The sequence below is a fragment of the Balaenoptera physalus genome (genome assembly GCF_965194825.1).
Source record: "Balaenoptera physalus genome assembly, chromosome: 7".
Classification (NCBI taxonomy): Eukaryota; Metazoa; Chordata; class Mammalia; order Artiodactyla; family Balaenopteridae; genus Balaenoptera; species Balaenoptera physalus.
In genome coordinates, this window is record NC_138886.1 from 62,094,481 (window position 1) to 62,120,616 (window position 26,136).

General features: G+C 34.5%; 1 long non-coding RNA gene across 1 annotated transcript in view; it reads right to left on the reverse strand.

Annotated features, from left to right (window-relative positions):
• LOC309664998 overlaps positions 1–26,136 on the reverse strand; it is a 475,535-nt gene that overhangs the window by 441,613 nt on the left and 7,786 nt on the right. The window lies entirely within an intron of this gene.

Below are 26,136 nucleotides of genomic sequence, written 5' to 3' on the forward strand. Positions count from 1 at the left end.
TAATAGTTAAGAAGGGAAAAAAACAACAACAAACCAAGTTTTCTCCATAAAATTACTGAACGCTTTACAACACATGAATTTTACAAGTCAGTAAGACTACTAGTGAGGGGAAAGCTTTTGTCTTTCCTTGTAGTTGAATTTTTTAATTGATTGGCAAACTTTACTACTATAAAATTTGGGTTTAGGTTTATCAACCAACCCACTAGCTCTACCCCACCACTGTGGATGCATGCATACATGCATACACACACACATACAGACATTTTTAATTGAGAATCAAAAAATTTGATACAGGCATACCTAATTTTATTGTGCTTTGTTTTACTGTGCTTCGCAGATATTGTGCTTTTTAACAAATTGAAGGTTTGTGACAACCTTGCATCAAGCAAGTCTATTCATGCCATTTTCCCAACAGCATTATTTTTTAATTAAGGTATATACATTTTTTTATACATGATGCTATTGCACATGTATTTGGCTACAATAGAGTGTAAATAAAACTTTTATATGCACTGAGAAACCAAAATATTTGTGTGACTCGTTTTATTGCCATATTGCAGTGGTCTGAAACCAAACCCACAATATCTCTGAGGTATGCTTGTATTTATATGACTTTTATTATTTAAGACTGTGGAATGAAGAATGTTGAATGACAGAGGGAAATCATTGGAGACGATAAAGTCCCTGAGAAAAAGCTTCATCTGCTAGCTTAGTGGGGTTCCTAACTGTGGGTAAAGGAGAGGAAAGATAACGTGAGAGGTTGATGTGAGATAGAGACAGAGAGAAAAAGAGAAAGAGAAAGAGAGGCAGAGAGAGAAAGAATAGAAAAAGAAGGAGGAGGAGGAACAATGTTATTTTTTAATGTACTACATTCACCTTGTTGTAATATGTGGTCAACAATCTGAAGACTGATCTATATTTTTCACAATTCAGATAAATCACTTTCTCCAATGAGATTAATAGCAAAGCTAAAAAACTGCTATTTTTATTCTAAGAAAATTTTACTAAGGACACGAGAGAAGTAAATTAAATTTCCCTCTAAATGTGTATTATCAAACACGATACAGATAAATTTTGAGTGTTGTTTCAATAAAAAGAGAATGAAGGAAAGCAAACACTTAAAAACTCCACCTATACTTGTCTTAACAATGATTTATAGTATGTCAAATGTCTTCTACAATTACTTATTTTCTTTTTTTTTTTCCCAATGAAACTTTATCTTTTATTGAGAAGAATGTGTTGAAAAATTAAACAGAAATGTAGTATTCCTCAAGACATAAGGAATTTGTGTCTCCAGCATGGCTAAGAAGAGAGCCGAACGAACACAGGCTTTTCTGTTATCCGTGGCAAGTGGAGCGCTACATTGGAAAACAAAGAGTCACCAGGTTACCCCAGACTTTTGAACATAGCCCTTAACAGCCAACTTCTTATGCTGTAGGACTACATGCTCTCCAAGCAATATCTGATTTCCAATTCAATTTCCCAAATACCCTGAAGCCAGTAAAGAGGATCCCTAGATATTATGTACGAGTATTCCAGGCACACATACAAAAAAGGCCTATTTCTCTAAGTATATTAATAAGTAGTATCATGATTTAATCAATATGACTTGCCAAACATTTTTTAATCCGTCATCAATTTTATACACATCACTTTATACATGTCAATCCCAATCGCCCAATTCAGCACACCACCATCCCCACCCCACCGCAGTTTTCCCCCCTTGGTGTCCATACGTTTGTTCTCTACATCTGTGTCTCAACTTCTGCCCTGCAACCCGGTTCATCTGTACCATTTTTCTAGGTTCCACATACATGCGTTAATATACGATATTTGTTTTTCTCTTTCTGACTTACTTCACTCTGTATGACAGTCTCTAGATCCATCCACGTCTCAACAAATGACTCAATTTCGTTCCTTTTTATGGCTGAGTAATATTCCATTGTATATATATACCACAACTTCTTTATCCATTCGTCTGTTGATGGGCATTTAGGTTGCTTCTATGACCTGGCTACAATTACTTATTTTCTAGTCAACTACAGAAAAGTTAAATTTAACTGGAGAAAATAGATAATAAATTGTGATAAATCTCAGCTTAACTCTTTAAATAAAAGAACTGGCTAAGTTATAAACACTGTTAATTCTAAATTAAGAAGAAAATTTTGAAAACATATTTATGGTCTACATTATATATTTCATGTATAAATATGTCCATATAATTCAAATTAAATACTCTGTAGCCCTTTACACTTTATAAAGCTTAACTTATGCTAATGCCTGGCTCAGAGAATCCAGTAAATTAAATGTAGCTCAATGTTCCTATTTAAGAAAACTAGATCTTAATGAGTTTATGTAACTTAAATCAGATACAAATAATGTTCTAGAACATAACCCCCATTTTTTCCCCCCACTGTTTAGAGTGTGTGTTTACCTGTATTTGTGTGTAATAAAGAAAGGTAAATGTATTTAGGTCAGACCTGGGAACACATGAGAATGATGATTATGAGCCTGATGATGATAGGAGTATGGCTAAAATATAACGTAAATAACTCAAAGTGCATTTGCCCAAACTGGCTGAGCAATTTATTTTCATGTAAGAAACCTGAAATGGGGCTTCCCTGGTGGTGCAGTGGTTAAGAATCCACCTGCCAATGCAGGGGACACGGGTTCGAGCCCTGGTCCCGGGAAGGTCCCACATGCCACGGAGCAAATGGGCCCGTGAGCCACAACTACTGAGCCTGCGCGTCTGGAGCCTGTGCTCCGCAACAAAAGAGGCCGCGATAGTGAGAGGCCCGCGCACTGCGATGAAGAGTGGCCCCCGCTCGCCGCAACTAGAGAAAGCCCTCGCACAGAAACGGAGACCCAACACAGCCAAAAATAAATAAATAAATAAACCAACCAACCAACCAACCAACCAACCAACCAACCTGAAATGTTGCTACCCGTCCTAACAAAGTGGAGAAAAATACCTTCTCTGAAAAACAAAGTCATTCAGAAAATATACAGGACAAGGAGAATAACTTTGACTTTTGGAGTACAAAATGCATATATTTAAGAATAATGATGTATAATTGAGCAGACAGAAAGAAACCATGCTCGGAGTAGTATTTAAAGCAAGCAACCATTATCTCGCAGAAAAGAGAGACACACACCAGGTGAGAGTTTGTATATTCCTCCTTGACTTATGAAAAAGGCCATATTGGACTCTCCTTCCCAGCAACTCATCCAGTTTAATACACCTGTATAAATGAACCCAGGTGAAATCAGCAAAGAAACAATTCAACCAACACACACAATAATAAGAAATAATAAATAGCTATTGTTTATAGCCACTATGTTTTAGGCTCCTTGGTTTAGTAGCAAATGAAAACCAATACACTGACTAAGCCAGGCGTGGAGTGAAAATAATGTAATTTATGGAGACATCCTTTAATAAATGTATGTTGGCCACCTATATTCTCTGTGATAATCACTGATTATACAACAACATAAACTAGAGAGAGTTCCTGCCCCCATAGAACTACCATATAAACCAGCAATTCCACTTTTGGGTATACATCTAAAGAAAACAAAAACAATGTGTTGAAGAGATATCTGCACCCCCTGTGCATTATAAGTTTATTTATAATAGCCAAGACATGAACATAACTTAAGTATCCATCAGTGGATGAATGGATAAAGAAGTTGTGGTATATTCAACAGAATATCATTCAGCCATAAAAAAGAAGGAAAGTCTGCCAATCACAACAACATGGATGGACCTTGAGGGCATTATGCTAAGTGAAATAAGTCAGACAGAGAAAGACAAATACTATATGATCTCACTTATATGTGGAATCTAAAACAAACAAAAAAACTCATATAAAAAGAAATCAAATTTCAGATTTGTGGTTATCAGAGACAGAGGATGGGGGAGAGTTCAATGAAGGTAATCAAAAGCTGCAAACTTTCAGTTACAAGGTAAGTACTGGAGTTATAATGTACAACATGATGAATTATAGTTAACACTGCTGTATGGTAAATTTATGAGCTATTATGAGAGTAGATCCTAAGAGTTCTCATCACAAGGAAAAACCATTTTTCCCTTTTTTGGTATATATGAGATGATGGATATTAACTAAACTTACAATATATATGTCATTATACTGTACATCTTAAACTTATCCAGTGATGTATATCAGTTATTTCTCAATAAAACTGGGGATAAAAGAGCTGAATAAAATTTAATTGCCAATGAAGAAGAGGTCTTGCTGGAGGTGGCTCCCTTCCTTGTGTCACATTTACAGTTTTACCAGAGTTCTGTTTTTGACAGATGGCCAAAGAAGACACCTCTTGTTCCAGATAGGGGTAAAATTTCTTCACTGATGTTGGTAGTAGAGTGGATTTAGTTTCTCCCTTACACGTTGAGTGATATTGTAAAGGCCAGAGAGTAAACTTTGGGTGAGGGAGCCAAATGGCCATCTGGGTGTCTCCAAAGTACATCTGGGTGGATGGAACATCCAGCTTGTTTCCAATTGATCTTTTCATATTCAGGGGCTTTCAATTGGGAGATTTAAAATTCCTCAATTAGGGGGTCAGTGGTTAAGTAGAGTAGATTCAAGATCTTGCCTGATTGTGATGAGATTGGAATAGATTTATGAGCTCCGGCTTAGCATATTTGTCAGAGGCTGAATTTTCTTTTACTTTGGGAGTTTCTACCTTATGTATAGCTATCTCTTTCGAAAATTAAAAAAAAAAAAAAATTTTTTTCTAAGAAGACAGACACCTGTGGGGAAAAGAGAAGCCTGACCCAAATTTAGTGAATACAAGGCAAAGGGTAACAAAGGGGCAGTAGTGAACACTTAGAGTTCTTACAGTAAAGGGGACCAAGGATGCAGTGACTAGTAATTTCTTTATATTCTAAAAAAAGTCTCAGGGAAAAGGGGTGAAAGTTGTAACTCTTTCACCCAAATATGGTTTGTTCAAATTAGAGATTTTCATTGAATCAAGAAAGGGAGAGAGATGGGAGAGCAGGTGAGATAGTAAAGAACCACAGCAATCTAAGAAGCAGGCTGGAAAGGAATTGTGATTATTTATTATTACTTTACATGTTATATCCATCCTGACCTCCTTATAGCTATCAAAATTCTCATTTAGAATTCAAAACTCAGTGCATATTTCATTTCATCTGGAAACCATTCCCTGTACCCAAGTTTTATCTACTTTTTTCTTCCTCAGAACTTCTGTAACTCTGTGAATAACTTAAAAAATTTATTGGATTAACTGGTTTAGATTTTTTTTCTTTCTCTCAGTAGACTTGATTCCTTGGAATCAAAACCCACTATTTTCTCAACTTTATCCTATGGGCTGACACCTTGACATGCAATATATGTCAGGTTTTGTTCTTGTTTTTGACAACCCTTACATTGCTGTCTTCATAAAGTTCTGAGGAAAATATTTTTATTGAAAATACCCATACAGGGAGCACTACGTACATTGTAATTTCTCACATTTATTATTAAACAAGAAATACACCTTCTAGAATGTGACTTTAACAAGAAAGATTTCCATCTGGGTTTTTTTATATATTAAAAATTCACTTAGGTAATTATGTTATATTTTCTACTACTATCAAATTGAATGCAGGCGAGTAATCTAGGAATTATTTTTGTCACCAGAAATCAAAGACTTTCTTTTGCAGAAATAACACATGCCCTGCCCTAGTCTAGCCAGATGACCCTTGTGGTTGCTTGGTTATTTGCAGATAGATGTAGAAGGATACAAGAGTATGCTGGTTTCAACAGTTCTACTATGGTCATTCCTTACCTAAGACTTTCTTCCTTTACAGAGAATTTCAACCATTCTGGATCCTGTGCCTGTGATCCTAGCAATAAGCACAAGGCTGAGCACAAAATACAACTCCAGTGAGTAGATCTGAACTGTAGAAATGATTGCAACTTTATTACTTATACTTAAGAGAGTTGTCTATTCCCAAATACTTATATTTCACATAGGGCATAAATTACTATAAATGGTGTTTTTAGTATATTAAAACTTAGAGATCTCTCTAGTATTTTACACATTTTTCTTTTATCCTTATATATTATGCCCAAATCACAAGGAAATCAATAATTATTAATAAATGTTATTAATTTCAGGTAAAAATAAGATGAAATCCCTTATTCCACATTGCATAAATGTAGAATGTGGGACCATGTATTTAAATGTTATTTTCCTGTTAGCCTATTTCTGTGAGTTTTGCTTTTCTAAGCGTTTTTTTCCTACCTATTCTGCTTCATCAAAGGATCACTTTGAAAATTAGTTCTACTTCTGTAAATATGATTTAAATTCCTTAGGGAGAAAGCGCTCAGAAAATGGAATATGTAATATATTTATTCAGTAAATTGTTATATCAAATCATAATCCAAAGAGCTGTTTATTGAGTTTGTAAAGTGCAGAAACCATAAATATATCATCTTAAAATAAAATCTTATAAAAACCATTTAAGAGAAAATCATCCACCACCAATATTACCTTAATAAAGCCTCTATTTTATATTATCTTTAGTAGCTACTGTCCATTTATATTTGCAATTCCAATTACATAATTTGGATTAAACCGAATATATTTTAATTTTGGTATATTAGTGATTTTCCCTAAGAATGGTATATAGTGATATTCCTTGCCTTTCACAAACACAATTATTATACCTTTCTCTAGCTTTATAAACATTTCCAACTTATGATGCCTAAATAGAGAGCTTTCTTCCTCAAAATGAAATTGTAGACGAAATTTAAGTATTCACTGTAGTACTAAAAATGTTATTAGCTTATTATGAGCAAACCACAGGCACAAAAACATCTCCATATATAAAAATCATGAAACCAGAATGAATGTAAAACTCGATAAAGCTGGTTAATTAACAGCCTTATGTCAGACAAACAAAAGACCTCAGAATAAAGTAGCTTGTAGCCTGAACAATAGCCAGAATAACTCAAGGAGTGGGAAATGGACCCTGGAATAGTGGTGTAATTACTTGGTTAATTAATTTAAAAACTGTGGAGTAATGGATTCCATCCCTTCTCTCAGAAGTGCCAGCACCCAGCATTTTCTAAAGGGCTAAAGCTACAGGCCACTTCCTAAAGGGTCAGTTTTGAAAAGGGAGAAGTAGTACAATGTCCCAGGTAACCTAAAACACTGTCAAAGCAAATAATCTTCACTCCCAGAATATTATCTCACTAACAGTAAACTTGCTTAGCCATACATACAGCAACAGATATCAATTAACTTCTCATAGGTATCTATATTTTTCCTCAGGGAAACAGAGATTATCATCTGTGGATGACCAAACACAATTGTTACCAATAATAGTCAAACTAGACGGTTATTTATAAATGTGAATAACCAATGTAGCTGAAAAACATATATAAGTATATAAAATGCAAATGCACATATTTATATTTGATTTGCTTTAATGAGATTAGACTATCAAGTTATCTGTTTAAATATAAAAAATACATAACCATATGTTTTGATTTTTGCCTCATTCCATGAGGAAAATAATGTGTCAATGATCTACTTCTGATTTAAAAAATAAATCTCATAACTGCTTAAACTTTTCAGAAAAGAGATCTTAGTTTAATTTTTAATAACAACATATTCTTAAGGCGACCAAACAAATTATAGACTTATTAGGGCTTAAAAATTACCCATAAAACAAAGATATAACATTATATTTTGAGTTCATCTCAAGACTGTCGTTAGAAATAATTTCTATAAGAATAGCTCTATAATGTTGAATAGTATGTATCTTTCTGCAGCTGTATGAGGAAAAGGAACTATTTCTTATTTTAATCTTGTGAGATATCTTTCACAAGGAGGTAAAGAAAGCCTGTGGCTTTCAAAAACCTCAAAATTCTGGGATTCCATGAGTTAGCAATGAGAGTCAAACAATATATGACTAAGAAATTCAGAAACTAACGTATGAAGAGAAGAGAAGCAGAATCAGTCTATGAGCAAATGGATTATAGAAAATGGAATGTTTTACACACCTAGCCTTTGAAAGCCTTTGCTAAAAACTTAAATAGGTGGGTGGTATTCTTACGAGGATTAATTTTAAGCTTCAACCTAGTCACTGAATATTCAAAAGGAGACTTTTAAAGCTAAGTTTCATAGTAAAAACTGGAGAAAGCTGTGTTTCTCTACATAATATTTGGGCACAGCTTTTTTAGGGGATGTCTTTTCTTTTATTTCTGAAGGAGGGGAGTTAGAAATCATGGATAGAGTCAGAGGAGGAAAGAGGGAATATCAGAAAGCTAAGAAATCTGATAGGAAGTTTAAACCTGCTGGGAGAAATTGCCAAAAGAATTTCTAAAAACTAGGATACTTAATAGTAAGATTCAGTTGTTTCTTGCCTAAAGATCTTTCTGAAGGTGAAGGGTTTGGCCATCATGATGACCTGCTTTCAAATCCCAGCTCTGCTACTTAGCTCCATGACCATGGGAGAGCCATTTAACCTCTCTCTGATCAATTCTCTCATCTATAAGATGATGATAATACTAGGACCTAATTCATAGAATTGTTGTGAGGACTAATTGACCTAATACATTTAAAAATCTTAGACTGGCACCTCTAAACATTTGGAAGATATGCATACTGCTTTGAATCCATAAATCCTTGGTGCTGAGCTTGCAGAGTAAGTACACTCTTACTTAGTTGAGTAAGATACTTTGTAATAGGGATTGGGGGATACTAGGTAATAGGGATGTGGTAAACAGACTGCCGTCTAATCCTCCTTTGGCATCAGTGCTGGGAAAAAAGGATTTCAGCCTCTGACTACTTCAGAAGCCTTATATGTTTAGTGGTTCTTGCTCTTAGATTCAAATATATACCTTTTATCTTTACACTAAACTCTTCTTGAGCTAGCTTGTTTATGGCCTTAATGACTATTTATCGTGTGTTAATTTGAGCCATCCAATATACAGATAAGGACAATAAGTATGATCATTTTTTTCTGGATATTAAAGGATATTTCAATAGGAATATGAGAAAATGTAAAATTTTGCAATACATATGCTTCCAAGTGTTGCTTTTCTGTTGAATTCTGTTTATATATAGAAGCACATCCATCAGCAGTTTTGTATTGATTGCTCAGTTTTCTGCTGACAATGTCTGTGACGGAGCCAAAATGACTAAGCTAATACATGCAGTAGAAACAGGTGATACATATCTAGATATATGTTTTTTAAAAACACATGTGTCTTGAAGATTTAGCTTAAGTTCTGTCTGTTCCCTCACTAATTTGAAAAGGGTTGTGGTTGGGGGGACACTGAGTAAAAGCTGATAGTAATAAAAATAACAACAACACTTATTTTGCTTTTGGCATCAAAACATTAAGATTCATGATACCCAAACTCTAAGAAAACCAATGTACATCACTATCCAACACCTAACTTGAAAATAATTCTATGTACTGGTTAATATCCTAAATTAATATCCTAAGTATCCTCCTAAAAAAATAAGAGCAAAAGTTCCTCTATACAGTGTTGATTTTCATGTTTTGGAGAATTTGTATGTATCCAGCTACAGTGAATATATATATAGATATATATATTCAGACATTCAGGATGAAGGGAAACTATGATGACTTTGGAAGAAAAAGTTAAATAAAATGTGCTAAGGGAAGATCTACACATATACAAGGATTCAATCTCACAGGTCAAAGATTTGCCTAATATTTCAGGGATTCAGAGATTCTCTTCCTCCTTCAGCCTTTCTATGGATCACCTTGGAATAACCTCCAGAGGATTAAATTTCCTGCATCCAAATCCAAATAAACTAGAAAATTGTTTAATTGTGGGTAACATACAACCTGACAAACTCTTGGTCTGTTGCGATGTTACCTCTAAGTACTGAATATGATGCTGTGAACCTTGTCCTATAAAAATTATGGGACCCAAACAGGAAAAGTACCTGAATTAAGACCATTTCAAATGGAAGTAAGTTGAGCGATTACAGGCTCAAAGCCAAAACAGGCACAACTGTTGCTTCTTTCATTATGTACAGTTGAATTCACAGTCAAGTTTTATCTCAGAATATACCTAGAATCATGTTAGCCTGGAAAATATTTAAAGGATACTTAACCAAATGACCTGAAATAATAAAACAAAATATCTACTGGGTATCAAATCTTGGCCAACATAACTAACATATTTACCATCCAAGGTAAAGTAAAGGTGATATGTGCCTATGTAAATTAGGGTTTTCCTTTATAGAGCTATGTACTATAAACCACTTAAAACTTGGGAGATACAGCTATGCTGGAAAACAGTTTGGCAGTTTCTTGTAAGGTTAAAAGTGCATTTGCATGAGATCTAGAAATTAAACTTGTGGTTATTTATCCTAGAGAAATGAAAACTTATGTTCACATAAAAACCTATACATAAAGGTTCATAGAACTTTAACTGGTTAGGAAACAAACCAAATGGCCTTCAATGGTGAATGGATGAACACACTATGATACGGTGATACAAAAGAATACTACTCAGTAGTAAAAAGGTACAAAGTATGGTTATATGTAACAACTTGGATAGACCTCAAGGGGATTATGCTGAGTAAAAAGACAATCTAAAAGGCTACTTATTGTATTATTCCATTTATTTATAACAAGTCCTTAAGGTAACAAAACTAACAATGATGGAAAACAAATCCATGGTTGCCAAGTGGTTAAGGTTAGAGGGAGATTGTGACTATGGAACAATAACATGAAGGAATTATTTTGTGACAAAATCTGTATCCTGACTGTGGTGATGGTTACATAAATAAATATATGGAATAAAATTTCATTAACTATAACCTCTCCTCTTTAAAAAAAATGAGTGCATGTAGAAACTGGCAAAATCAAAATAAGGTTTTTAGTTGAGTTAATAGCAGTGTACTGATATAAGTTTTCTGATTTTGCTAATATACTTTAGTAGTGTAAGGTGTTATCATTGGGGGAAGCTGAATAAAAGGTACAAGTGAACACTGTAAAATTTTTAACTATGAGGATAAACTACTTAAAAAGAAAGTACCAGTCCCTCCCATCAGGAAACTTGCACAAACCTCTTAGATAGTCTCATCCAGCACAGGGCAGACAGCAGAAGCAAGAAGAACTACAATACTGCAGCCTGTGGAACACAAACCACATTCACAGAAAGAGAGACAATACGAAAAGACAGAGAGCTATGTACCAGACGAAGGAACAAGATAAAACCCCAGAAAAACAGCTAAATGAAGTGGAGATAGGCAACCTTGCAGAAAAAGAATTCAGAATAATTATAGTGAAGATGATCCAGGAACTCGGAAAAAGAATGGAGGCAAAGATCGAGAAGATGCAAGAAATGTTTAATAGAGACCTAGAAGAATTAAAGAACAAACAGAGATGAACAATACAATAATTGAAATAAAAACTACACTAGAAGGAATCAATAGCAGACTAACCTGGAATAATAAGTGACCTGGAAGACAGAATGGTGGAATTCACTGCTGAGGAACAGAATAAAGAAAAAAGAATGAAAAGAAATGAAGACAGCCTAAGAGACCTCTGGGACAACATTAAATGCAACAACATTCACATTATAGGGGTCTGAGAAGGAGAAGAGAGAGAGAAAGGACCAGAGAAAATATTTGAAGAGATTATAGTCAAAAACTTCCCTAACATGGGAAAGGAAATAGCCACCCAAGTCCAGGAAGTGCAGAGAGTCCCATACAGGATAAACCAAAGGAGAAACAAGCTGAGACACATAGTAATCAAATTGGCAAAATTTAAAGACAAAGAAAAATTACTGAAAGTAGCAAGGGAAAAACAACAAATAACATAAGGGAATTCCCATAAGGTTAACAACTGATTTCTCAGCAGAAACTCTACAAGCCAGAAGGGAGTGACATGACATACTGAAAGTGATGAAAGGGAAGAACGTACACCCAAGATTACCCCGCAAGGATCTCATTCACATTCGATACAGAAATCAAAAGCTTTACAGACAAGCAAAAGCTAAGAGAATTCAGCACCACCAAACCAGCTCTACAACAAATGCTAAAGGAACTTCTCTAACTGGGAAACACAAGAGAAGAAAAGGACCTACAAAAACAAACCCAAAACAATTAAGAAAATGGTCATAGGAACATACATATCGATAATTACCTTAAATGGGAATGGATTAAATGCTCCAATGAAAAGAAACAGGCTTGATGAATGGATACAAAAACAAGACCCAAATATATGCTGTTTACAAGAGACCCAGTTCAGACCTAGGGACACATACAGACTGAAAGTGAGAGAATGGAAAACGATATTCCATGCAAATGGAAATCAAAAGAAAGCTGGAGTAGCAATACTCATATCAGATAAAATAGACTTTAAAATAAAGAATGTTACAAGAGACAAGGAAGGACACTACATAATGATCAAGGGATCAATCCAGGAAGAAGAGATAACAATTATAAATAAATATGCACCCAACATAGGAGCACCTCAATACATAAGGCAACTGCTAACAGCTATAAAAGAGGAAACTGACAGTAACGCAATAATAGTGGGGGACTTTAACAGCTCACTTACACCAATGCATAGATCAGCCAAACAGAAAATTAATAAGGAAACAGAAGCTTTAAATGACACAATAGACCAGATAGATTTAATTGATATTTATAGGACATTCCATCCAAAAACAGCAGATTACACTTTCTTCTCAAGTGCGCATGGAACATTCTCCAGGATAGATCACATCTTGGGTCACAAATCAAGCCTCAGTAAATTTAAGAAAATTGAAATCATATCAAGCATCTTTTCTGACCACAACACTATGAGATTAGAAATCAATTACAGGGAAAAAAAGGAAAAAAACACAAACACATGGAGGCGAAACAATACATTACTAAATAACCAAGAGATCACTGAAGAAATCAAAGAGGAAATCAAAAAATACCTAGAGACAAATGACAATGAAAACACCCATCCATCTCTAGCTCTGCCAAAAAACTGCAGAGGAAGGAAAACTCCAAACTCATTCTATGAGGCCACTATCACCCTGATACCAAAACCAGAGAAAGATACTACAAAAAAAGAAAATTACAGACCAATATCACTGATGAATATAGATGCAAAAATCCTCAACAAAATACTAGCAAACAGAATCCAACAACACATTAAAAGGATCATACACCATGATCAATTGGGATTTATCCCAGTGATGCAAGGATTCTTCAATATATGCAAATGAATCAATGTGATACACCATATTAACAAATTGGAGAATAAAAACTATATGATCACCTGAATAGATGCAGAAAAAGCTTTTGACAAAATTCAACACCCATGTATGATAAAAACTCTCCAGAAAGTGGGCATAGAGGGAAACTACCTCAACATAATTAAGGCCATATATGACAAACCCACAGCCAACATCATTCTCAATGGTGAAAAACTGAAAGTATTTCCTCTAAGATCAGGAACAAGACAAGGATGTCCACTCTCACCACTGTTATTCAACAGAGTTTTGGAAGTCTTAGCCACAGCAATCAGATAAGAAAAAGAAATAAAAGAATACAAATTGGAAAAGAAGAAGTAAAACTGTCACTGTTTGCAGATGGCATGATACTATACATAGAGAATAATAAAGAAGCCACCAGGAAACTACCAGAGCTAATCAATGAATTTGGTAAAGTTGCAGGATACAAAAGTAATGCACAGAAATCTCTTGCATTCCTATACATTAATGAGAAATCTGAAAGAGAAATTAAGGAAACACTCCCATTTACCATTGCAACAAAAAGAATAAAACTCCTAGGAATTAACCTACCTAGGGAGACAAAGGACCTGTATGCAGAAAACTATAAGACACTGATGAAAGAAATTAAAGATGATACCAACAGATGGAGAGATATACCATGTTCTTGGATTGGAAGAATCAATACTGTGAAAATGACTATACTACCCAAAGCAATCTACAGATTCAATGCAATCCCTATCAAACTGCCAATGGCATTTTTTACGGAACTATAACAAAAAATCTTAAAATTTGTGTGGAGACACAAAAGATCCTGAATAGCCAAAACAGTCTTGAGGGGAAAAAACAGAGCTGGAGGAATCAGACTCCCTGACTTCAGACTATACTACAAAGCTACAGTAATCAAGACAATATGGTACTGGCACAAAAACAGGAATATAGATCAATGGAAAAAGATAGAAAGCGCAGAGATAAACCCCCACACCTATGGTCAACTAATCTATGACAAAGGAGGCAAGGATATACAATGCAGAAAAGACTGTATCTTCAATAAGTGGTGCTGGGAAAACTGGACAGCTACATGTAAAAGAATGAAATTAGAACACTCCTTAACACCATACACAAAAATAAACTCAAAATGGATTAGAGTCCTAAATGTAAGACAGGACACCATAAAACTCTTAGATGAAAACATAGGAAGAACACTCTTTGACATAAATCACAGCAAGATCTTTTTTGATCCACCTCCTAGAGTAAATAAAATAAGTAAATAAAAACAAAAATAAACAAATGGGACCTAATGAAACGTCAAAGCTTTTGCACAGCAAAGGAAACCATAAACAAGACGAAAAGACAACCCTCATAATGGGAGAAAATATTTGCAAATGAATCAATGGACAAAGGATTAATCTCCAAAATTTATAAACAGCTCATGCAGCTCAATATTAAAAAAACAAACAACCCAATCCCCAAATGGGCAGAAGACCTAAATAGACATTCCTCCAAAGAAGACATACAGATGGCCAAGAAGCACATGAAAGGCTGCTCAACATCACTAATTATTAGAGAAATGTGAATCAAAATGACAATGAGGTATCACCTCACACCAGTTAGAATGGGCATCATCAGAAAATCTACAAACAACAAATGCTGGAGAGGGTATGGAGAAAAGAGACCCCTCTTGCACTGTTGGTGGGAATGTAAATTGATACAGCCACTATGGAAAACAGTACGGAGGTTCCTTAAAAAACTAAAAATAGAATTACCATAAGATCCAACAATCTCACTACTGGACATATACCCAGAGAAAACCATAATTCAAAAAGGTACATGCATCCCAATGTTCATTGCAGCACTATTTACAATAGCCAAGTTATGGAAACAACCTAAATGCCCATCAACAGACGAATGGATAAAGAAGTTGTTAAACATATATACAATGGAATATTACTCAGCCATAAAAAGGAACGAAATTGGGTCATTTGTTGAGACGTGGATGGATCTAGAGACTGTCATACAGAGTGAAGTAAGTCAGAAAGAGAAAAACAAATATTGTATATTAACACACGTATGTGGAACCAAGCAAAATGGTACAGATGAACCGGTTTGCAGGGCAGAAGTTGAGACACAGATGTAGAGAACAAACGTATGGACACCAAGGAGGGAAAGCCACAGGGGGGTGGGGATGATGGTGTGCTGAATTGGGTGATTGGGATTGACATGTATACACTGATGTGTATAAAATTGATGACTAATAAGAACCTGCTATATTAAAAAATAAATGAAATTAAATTTAAAAATTAAAAAATTAAAAATAAAATAAAATAAAAAGAAAGTATAAACATTAAGAATGTATGTGTAACTGTCTCTAGGTCCGTCCACGTCTCTGTCATACAGAGTGAAGTAAGTCAGAAAGAGAAAAGCAAATATCATATAATAACGTTTATATGTGGAATCTAGAAAAATGGTACAGATGAACTTATTTGCAAAGCAGAAATAGGGTCACAGATGTGGGGAACAAACTTATGGTTACCAAGGGGGGAAGGGGTGGGTGGGACGAACTGGGAGATTGGGATTGACATATGTACACCACTATGTATAAAATAGATAAGTAATGGGAACCTACTGTATAGCACAGGGAACTCTACTCAATGATCTGTGGTGACCCAAATGGGAAGGAAATCTAAGAAAGAGTGGATACATTTATATGTATAACTGAATCACTATGCTGTACAGCAGAAACTGACACAACATTGTAAAGCAGCTATACTACAATAAAAAAATGTATGTGCCAAAATTAATTTTAGAATGATTAGTCTGAACTATTGCTGGCTCTAGTTAGATTTTAGTGTCAATTTATTATTGACACAGTTTCTAGTTTATGGCAATAAAACCAAAGCATAAGCATATGACCATTGTGTCCTTTTGTTGTTGTTGCTGTTTTCCATTAAAAGGTAGCAAAAGTGGGATGGAAGACCTCCAAATATTGCATGGAGGGTGTACTACCACGTGGTTCAGATAATTAAAGATATCTCTTGGGTGTTGGTGGGAATATACTATATCAAATATATTCCAGCATAAAAGCTTTTTTGGTAAAAATGTGGGTATCATGAAAATATTGATGGGTATGGGAAAGAAGGTATTTGTGAAAAATTTCTGGAAATCATCCTGCTGTATCTCAAATTTTGCATTTGACTGTTGCTTCGATTTTAAATGAACTTTGATATTATTTCAAGACTTGAAAGACCATACTCTCCAAATATTTTAATCCACTGGGATTATGTGATGCAACCCTTTACACTGTTAACAGCAGTTATAAGTAAAAGTTTTGCATAATTTCCTTAAATATAGTCAAAGAATAGTGATCCATCTCTAAAAAATGCACATAACAAAATAGCCTACTATATTCCATATACCCCTAGATCATTCTCTAATATTTTACATATACATAATGTGCTTAATTCTCCAATTAGATTCTAAAGTTTTAAGACAAAGTGTTTTTCCTACTTCTATTGTATCTTTGTTATTCCTTAGCAAAGTTGATGAATGCATTTTTGGTCCATAAGAATTGCTTTGTTGATTATCGAAGCTAGTACTATATTGAATGCTGCTTCTAGAAAACAAATATTTCAAATTATATTTAATCATTTGGTCCAAATATATTGCTCTCTCAGGCTTTTGTCAGCAAAAATAGCTCAGTTTGTGTATTAAATTGTGAATAATTGCTACAATTTCCCCTACTTATCATTTTTTTATGAAGTAACTTAATTTTCACCAAATCTTTTATGCACAAGTGGTTTAGTAACTTCCATTTTATAGAATAAGAAACAAATTCAAATAGGTTACATTACTGTCAAAAAATATCCCCTACTTTTAACCACTACTATCACTATACACATACTAGAAAGGCTAAAATTTATATATATATATTTATATATGTTATATGTATTTATATACACAAATATACACAAAATACATATATATACACACAAACATACTGCCAATACAAAATACTAGCAATGATATAAGGCAATTATAACTCCAATATATTGTAGCTGGGAATACAAAATGGTATTGCACCCTGTAAATTAGTTGGGCAGTTCCCAGAAAGTTAAACTAACATCTGCAAAATGATGTAGAAAACTCATTCCAAGGTATTTATACAAGAGAAATACTTGTATACAGCTATTTATAGCATCTTTGTTCATTTGGGAAATTTGGATCTTATTTATTTGGGAAACAACACAAATGTTTTTAACTGAGTATATAGACTTTAAAAACTGGTACATTGTACAATGGACTAGTACTCAGCATTAAAAAGGAACAAAATATGGAAACATACAACTTGAATGAATCTCAAGGTGTTACATATATGTTAAATGAAGGAAGCCAGTTTCAAAGTGTTACCTACTCCTCAGTTCCAGTGATATGAAACATGGTATGATCAAGCAATTCCACTCCTGGGTGTATACCCAGAAAAATTCAAATACTAATTCAAAAAGTTACATGCACCCCAATGTTCATAGCAGCACCATTTACAATAGCCAGGACATGAAACAACCCATGTGCCCATCAAAAGACAATTGGATTGGGGCTTCCCTGGTGGCACAATGGTTGAGAATCTGCCTGCCAATGCAAGAGACACGGGTTCAAGCCCTGGTCTGGGAATATCCCACATGCTGCAGCGCAACTAGGCCCATGAGCCACAACTACTGAGCCTGCGTGTCTGGAGCCTGTGCTCTGCAACAAGAGAGGCCGCAATAGTGAGAGGCCTGCGCACCGCAATGAAGAGTGGCCCCCGCTTGCCGCAACTAGAGAAAGCCCTAGCACAGAAACGAAGACCCAACACAGCCAAAAATCAATAAATTAATTAATTAATTAAAAAAAAAGACAATTGGATTAAGAAGATATAGTGCATATATATATATATATATATATATATATAGTGGAATATTACTCAGCCACAAAAAAGAATGAAATACTGCCATTTGCAGCTATGTCAATGGACCTAGAGAATATTATGCTTAGTGAAATAAGTCAGACAGAGAAAGACAAATACTAAACAATGTCACTTATATGTGGAATCCAAAAAATAATACAAATGAATTATGAATGTATGTATGTATGAATACAATACATACAAGATAGAAACAGACTCAGTCATAGGAAACAAACTTGGGGTTACTAAAGGAGATAAGGAAGGGGGGAGGAAAAAATTAGAAGTATGGAATTAACAGATACAAACTACTATATACAAAATAGATAAGCAAAAGGATATACTGTATAGCTCAGTAAATTATGCCCATTATCTTGCAATAACCTACAATGGGATATAATTTACAAAAATACTGAATCACTATACTGGACTCCTGAAATTAACACAGTATTGTAAATCAACTATACTTCAATTTAAAATTACAGTTAAAATTAATATTTCAAATTTATAGAGATATTTTGTTATTATTTTTTAAAATATTCTCTTCTTCTTCTCCCCACCCACATGAGTATGTAACTAACCAAATGGAAACTGAAGAGCTCTACAACCATTTCTAAAATACAACTATTTTTTAAAAAGCAGTTTAAAAACTGATAAACAAATTTCCAAAGGTTCTATTATTTTGTTCTCTATTAATGTGATTTTAAATGTGACTATGAATTTTATCTATGTGCAACATGAATGTGAAATATCTATATAAGAGTTAATTGGATGAAAATACTTGTTAACCTGATCATTAGGCTTCCTGAAGTTAATACAGAATTACACTTGGCCATTGGAATTGACTTAAATGTTCAGAAAAAAGTTGTTTCTGATTCTACTGACCTTTCCACTGTGATTTATCTTTATTCAAATCAAAAGGATACTGTGGAACAAGAAAAAAAATTACAAGGATACAGGACCAGCCTCTGACCATTACTACTGTATATCTACAATTGAATTTGCATCACAGCAATACCATCGAGTAACTATGGAGGTCACAATAAATGAGTGACAACAGTTTTGTAGCTCAGTTTGCTCATCTTTACCATGGGATGTAGAGTGTCAATTACCATTTCAGTGCTTACTGGGTGCTGGCTACCTGTTAAGTAGTTTTAGAGTTTGAAAAGGTGGCAGGACAGTGTACTATATGAGCATACAAGTGGCAGAGACAAGGAGAGTTTGATGCAGGATTCATATATGTACATAATGTGTCTACCATTTAGTCACTTTGTCATCTTACACAAGTCACAGAATCTCTCTAAGTGCCATGCCTTCCTTTAACATGGGGAAATAATAGTAAACCTTAGCTCACAATGCTGCTAAGAGGATCAGAAACAGTTAATGGAAAAGCATTGTCAATTATAGATAAAATATATGTTTTGTCTATTTGGGAGGGTACTTTTTAGGTAATCCCATTGTTTAAAAATACATGGACACTGTATACATACAGTAGGAATTCTGATTATAATACAATTACAGAGAATACAAAATAACACAGCAATAGAGAATAAAGAAACTTTCACTGTTTAATATTTTCAGTGCAGTTAATCTATATTATGCATAAAGTTGTAATTAGAGAGTGCTTATATGAAAATAATTACCATTATAGGGACTTCACTTGAATCTTCAGGATCTGCCAACTAATTAGCTCATTCCAAAGACAAAATGATAATGTAACATCATCCACTTTCAAAAACTGACCCTTGTCACCTAGACAATTAAGTATTCATGAAAAGTATGATCTTGCTACATTCCATTAAATGCCAAGTAAACAAACTGAAGTGAGAAAAACATTTTAGAAGTAGTTAGCTAAGTTGAACACACCTTCTGATATTATTCACAAAAGCATTTAGTCTGTATTTTTTCTCTTAAATCCTATGTGGTAATGATTAAAATTTAGTTTCTTATTTTATCTCCCTTAATAATAATTCCAAATTCCTAAGCACACATACTTTTTCAATTAAAAATATTAATCAAATTAGATACATTTCATTAGTAGCCAAGTGAAATCAATTAGTATTTAATAAGTACTCATACATAAGGCGCACTAGGTTTCCAAGCAGATACATAAAAGGAATAAACTACAAATTCTTGTCTCAAAGGGTGACAAGAATGAGTGTGGGCTATAATCTGAAAATAAGCTAAGAAAGTTTTATAAGGGGAAATTACCAAGTCAGTACCTAGAGAATAGATATGCAGAGACTATGATGAACCTATTATCAATTGGAGGCAAAAAAATCACAGGATTTACTGAGAATGATGTTAGACTGATTTAACGACTTTGGGAGAGGCAATAATGGGAGATGTAACACAACAGGTTGCTTGGGACAAGATTGTTTAGACTTTGGAATGCTAGGTTTAGGTGTTTTAATTTGATGTTTTCCATTTCTCTAAATAGAAAGTCACTTAAACTTTCTGAGGATAAATTTTTTATCAGAGTAATAATGAAAAAACAAAAATGGAAATGTCAGTTAAACTGGAGGGTTTTTTTTTCTTTTTTTTTTAATGTGGGCAAAACATAACTAATGTTGTAACTACAGTGGTATTAGAAGAAAGGAAAGAGAATATGTATGTGAGAAATCCTGAAGAAATAGAGTCATTAGGATTTAAGAATGGAAGAGTTAAGGGAGAAGACAGAATTAGCTATCAAAATAGAAAAGCTTTTAACTCCAGGCAGCTTTGAGAATTGGAATATTAAGAAGATGAACTCCTCTGAGTGTGCAGGGAGAAGTATTTTTAAAGCCTGTTGAACTTGGAGAAGCAGAATATTTAAGTGGAAATATCTGAGGAATCACTGCAAATTGGGAAATGCAGACTAAAACTCCAGAAAAGGCAGACTAAAACTCCAGAAAAGTCAGACTGGAAGGAATAATTTTAGGATCCAGCACATAGAAGAGAGAGCTGAGGCCATGGACCTAATGAGATCTCTGATGGAAAGCTAGCAAAGAGAATATTCTCCAAGAGAAACCTGAGGAATATTTATACATTACACATGAGAATTTTGAGAAGAAGCATCAAGGAGAGTTATAAATTATGAGATTTAGAGGAAGCAGTATTTTTAAAAAGAATGAAATGACCCATTGTGTTGCCCTCTACAGTGAAGCCAAAGAAGGTGGGACAAAGAGGAGAAAACTGTTTGACTATTGGAAAGTCTGTGTTGATAGAATAAGTTCAGAGAAGTAGGGAAGAAAACCAGATAAAAAGGAGTTAAGAAATTAGTATTTGACGAGCAACTGGAGGCAGCAAATAATGTACCATGCTTTCTAGAATGTTTACAATTCAAGATTTAACTAATCAGACAATTCTTGAAAGAGTTCTATCGAGCCAGAAAACAGAGTTGTCATTGAAGCCTAGAGTACACAGAGCCAACATTAAGGAGTATATGCTCTGGTGGCTAGAGTAGGGTCAAGGAGGGAGCACATAGAGCCTAGGGAGAGCCTGCCTGGTCATCAAGGGCAGATTAGGTCTCTCAGAGGAGGCAGCCTGTTAACCAAAATGGTGCTCCCAAAAGTTTAAGTAGGCATTTGCCTGGAGAAATGGAGGTCGATATGGAAAAGGAAGAGTACCTAGTGTCAGGTAAGTATCCCAGGGGAGAGAGACAGAGTATCAAATAGTTGGGAAACTGCACACATTAGGGTGACTGGAAAGTAAAATATTGTGAGGGGGTCATTGAGAATTTACGACACTGGTACAAAATGAGACTAAACAGAAGTCATGACCTTCCAAGTATTGCTAAGAAATTATAACTTTCCCTCGAGTAGAAGGAATTATAGGATCCCAAGCAGGGGAGTGCAATTTATCTCAGTCAATCACAAGATTAGCCAAGCTATTCCCTTAAGTTTACGCAAAAGGAGACAGGCAGAGAAAATGAACACAGTCAACTGTCAATCATGGGACAAAAATTTATGTCTGTTTCTTCTAGTTTTGAAATTTCTGAAGCCTCCAAGGATGGAAATTATGAAACTCATAAATACCCTGAGTTTTAGGTTTATGTTATAGCCTGCCTCTAAGTTAAAAAAAAAAAAAAAAAGTCTGGGTGATCTCTGAAGTTAAAGTAAGAGCAACTGTAAAAATGGTGGGAATGATTATTCATCGTACAAGGGACTTTATTTAGATCTGAGGCGTAAACCAGTATGACTCTCAGCAAGCCAATGGGCACAAAAAGGAAGGATGCTGAACAGAAAGTGCAGCATAGAACACAGAGGCCCAAGTGAATTCCTCCCTGCATTTGAAGATATTGAATAATTTCTCCACAGCAGTAGAAAAAAATCCTCTCGCTGGAAAATAGCATGAATACAAAATGACTGACTACAGTGCAAAGTAACCAGTCACTGGGGAATGACTTGCCTATACTACTAGCTTACAAAAGTGGGCAAAATAAAATATAATCTTACACTCATTTATGTCATTTGTTAGCACTTTCTGAAGAAGCACTTTAAATCCTGATTGTATCAAGAATAAATACATCAATGTAGCTGCGCTATACATTTTATTGAATCCTATATGATGTACCAACACCCATAATTTTCAAGAATTACCACCCAGAGGGAAAAATCATCAGTTGTGAAAATAAACACTTTTAAAAATTACTGTGGGCTGGTTATTAGGGACAAACTTTCCTAAAATGAATGATCACACTTCAAATTCATGACCCAAAACTGTTGCTCTTCTTAGCTGTGAGATGGGCACCCACCAGCACGGTGTGTGTTAGGAGAAAGATACCTTTTTTAAGATATGTTAATTTAACTTATATAAATTAATTGGCTGAAACACAAAGTAAGAGTGTAGAATTTTACCATTTGGATGGCTTTATTAACTGAAAAGTCAGGTGTTGAAATACATTTAAAGATCTGTTTTTCTGTTCTCTGCTGGTGTGATGTGGGCAGATTCTCACTTGTTAATTATATTGTGTATAAAAAGTAGAAAAACTAAATTGAAAAAAATAAAATATTCTATAAGTATTTTTTGCATGGAAGCTTATGCCCACAAAGAAATATGGCACTTGCTGTCACAAAACTAGCTTTGTCCTAATCGCAACCCCACAGTCACAAATTATTATGACAGAATTACTTCCTTTTTCAAATACTGCTTTCTACTGTAATAACATCTCTTATTAGTCTACCATCATTATTCATCATTATGCAACAGCTACTTAAACATACCTACCCAGAAACTCTCTAGAAAATTATAACAAACCTTGACTCATCATTTCAGAGAGCCAACTTTCCAAAATAAAGTACTGACATCACTTAATGAACAATTCAGAATTGCTTATTTTTCAAACTATGCATGGTCGCAAATTCCAGCTTTAGAACTATTCTTACACCAGTAACCCACTGTTATAACACTAAGTTAAAAGACTAAATTTCAATTCACCAGTTACTCCTAAAATTTATAATGATGTGTACTTGTGAGAAACTGTGATTTCACAATTACTATTTCATAGACCTGATTCCTCAAACATATTAGACATACAGAAGTTTACATCTCTTTTAAAAAACATTATGAACCTGCATCTTTTCTATGGATTTTAAACATCAAAATATACTTTTAAAATTCCTATTCTGATTTAGATTTGGCACACTAAATATTGAATAATTTATAGATATATATACATATATAAAGAGTTATCAAATTAGATGTATCTTTTTATACCTATTTCCAGATTCTAGTATTCTTGAGAATCTTTCAAATATATGTAAAAATGCATATAACATTTGCTTGAAAATATAGTTAATCGAAAGGTGAAATGAGGATAATTCTAATCTCATATTTCAGCAACTGGAAAAATATGAGATGATATTTATGAAGTAAATAATAAATAATTATGATTAAATATTTTAGTAAAAAAATAAAGGAGGATGAGAAAAACAGAATCACTGTAAGGTGGAGTACATACTCTGATTTAAATTGCTATGAAGAGTCTTTAGAAAGTATTTAAGAATTGAAAGAAACAAATTCAAAACAAATATAACAAATTGCCATTTAGGAATTAAGTGAACAAGCAATGACCGGTGACCAGTTTGCAGCTGAGCTTTTGCTGCTGAGCGTTAGCCACTCAGCTCACACTTTTCAACAAGGCAGGCTATTCAGTGCATGCCTGAAATAGAGGCCAGGCACAATCGAGACAAACAAGACATCCATCATGTTTTCAATACCCAGAGTCTGTGCTTTAAGTTACCTCCATCTCAAACTGAAAGGATAAAAGGCTTAACTGCCCTAGGAGAAAATAGTGCCACATGTGTCTGTGGTTCAGGGAGAAGTCTTCACTTGCTGGAGGTACTGGGAAAATGCTTGTAACTCATGCAGATGGGGGATGAGGAAAAGGCAGGATGTCTTAAAAATGGAAACAGTAGAAAAGAGTTCAGGATAATGTGTTGGAAAATAAAGAGGGATTGTGTTTTGATTAAAAGCATGAACTCTGCACACAAAAGGGAGCTTTGGGGACCTTGCAAATGAGCCCAGGTACCCCTGTGCCTGGCAACCCTGACCTACTAACACTGTCTGTCTAACCAACCCAGCTTTATGAGAAAGTGGATTAGTTAGTAGCCAATGAAGTGGAATATGAAGGGTGATTTCTCTGAGATTTATTTGGTATGCTATGTTAACATATCAGAAAGCTCCATAGATGGGAGCAGCATTGTGAGTTCAGGAATATTAACCAAGTCATATTATAAATTATACATCTTCACATTCCTATGTTATTTAATCCTTATCTCCCACATTCATTTTAGAGGTCAAGAAATTTTATACAAAAGTTTATTTATAAATAAATAGTGTCAGACATGTATGAGACTTTGGACAAAAATTGAGTCAAAGAAAAATAGGGCCTATTTTGTTGAAGTTTAATGATCACAGCAGATATTTATTAATCCAACAAATACAGAATAATACAATTAGATAGTTGATTCTTTGAAGCAATGTATAGGGAGCTATGAGAGCTAAAGCAAAGGGGTCTGATCTAGTTTCAGGGCACATGGCGTTTAAGTGGAGAAATGATATGTGAGTAGGAGTTAAATTGATAAAGGGATGAAGTGGGGTGAAATTCTCACCAGAGGGATGAGCAGGCCAAATAGACTGAGCTTGACGGACATGCGGAGTATAATCTAGTGCAGGCAGTATAGGTAGTAAGGAGAAAAATATTTGCAGATGAGCCTGAGACATCCATAGGGTCTTAGAGGTCAAGAAGGCTAGGATCTTTGAGTGTTAACCTAATAACTGGCAAATGATTTTAAATGGGAAGGTAACATGACTAACTATAGCCGCCTTTATGAAGATCATTGTGAATGCAGAAGTAAGTGGATTGGATAAGGAGGGCTGGAGTTGAGAAGGGATCATCTATAATTTTGTCAGTAAGAATGCTTAGGTGATTGTTATAGTAGAGTGACAATCTTGGCTAACCACATCCTTTTCTTCATTTCTCCAAGCTCTGAACACTGAATGACTCACGTCTCAGTAGTCTCTTTTCTTCTTTATGTATGCTTACTATCTAGATGCACTCACATCTCATGGTTTAAAAATCATAGATCATGATATCTCCCAAATTTGCACCTAATCCATCAGCAAATTTTATCTCTGATAAACACACAATCCAACCTTGTTTTGCCATCTCCATTCTTAACACCATGGTCCAAGTCACTAATTCCTCTAACTTAGATTGATAGCTTCTTAATTAATCTCATTTTTTCTACATTTTCTACATCAGGGTATCTCAACAACAAAAACAAAAACAAATCATCTTATATCTTTTCCCATCTCAAAAACCCTCCAGTACATTTGAAATACATTCCAAATAAAATCTAATATCCCTACTCTGGCACATTCTGTTTTCCACAAGGGCCTGCAATATTTACCATTTCACATGATCTTCGGGATCTTGCCACTTCTCCACTAAGAAACTAAACCCAT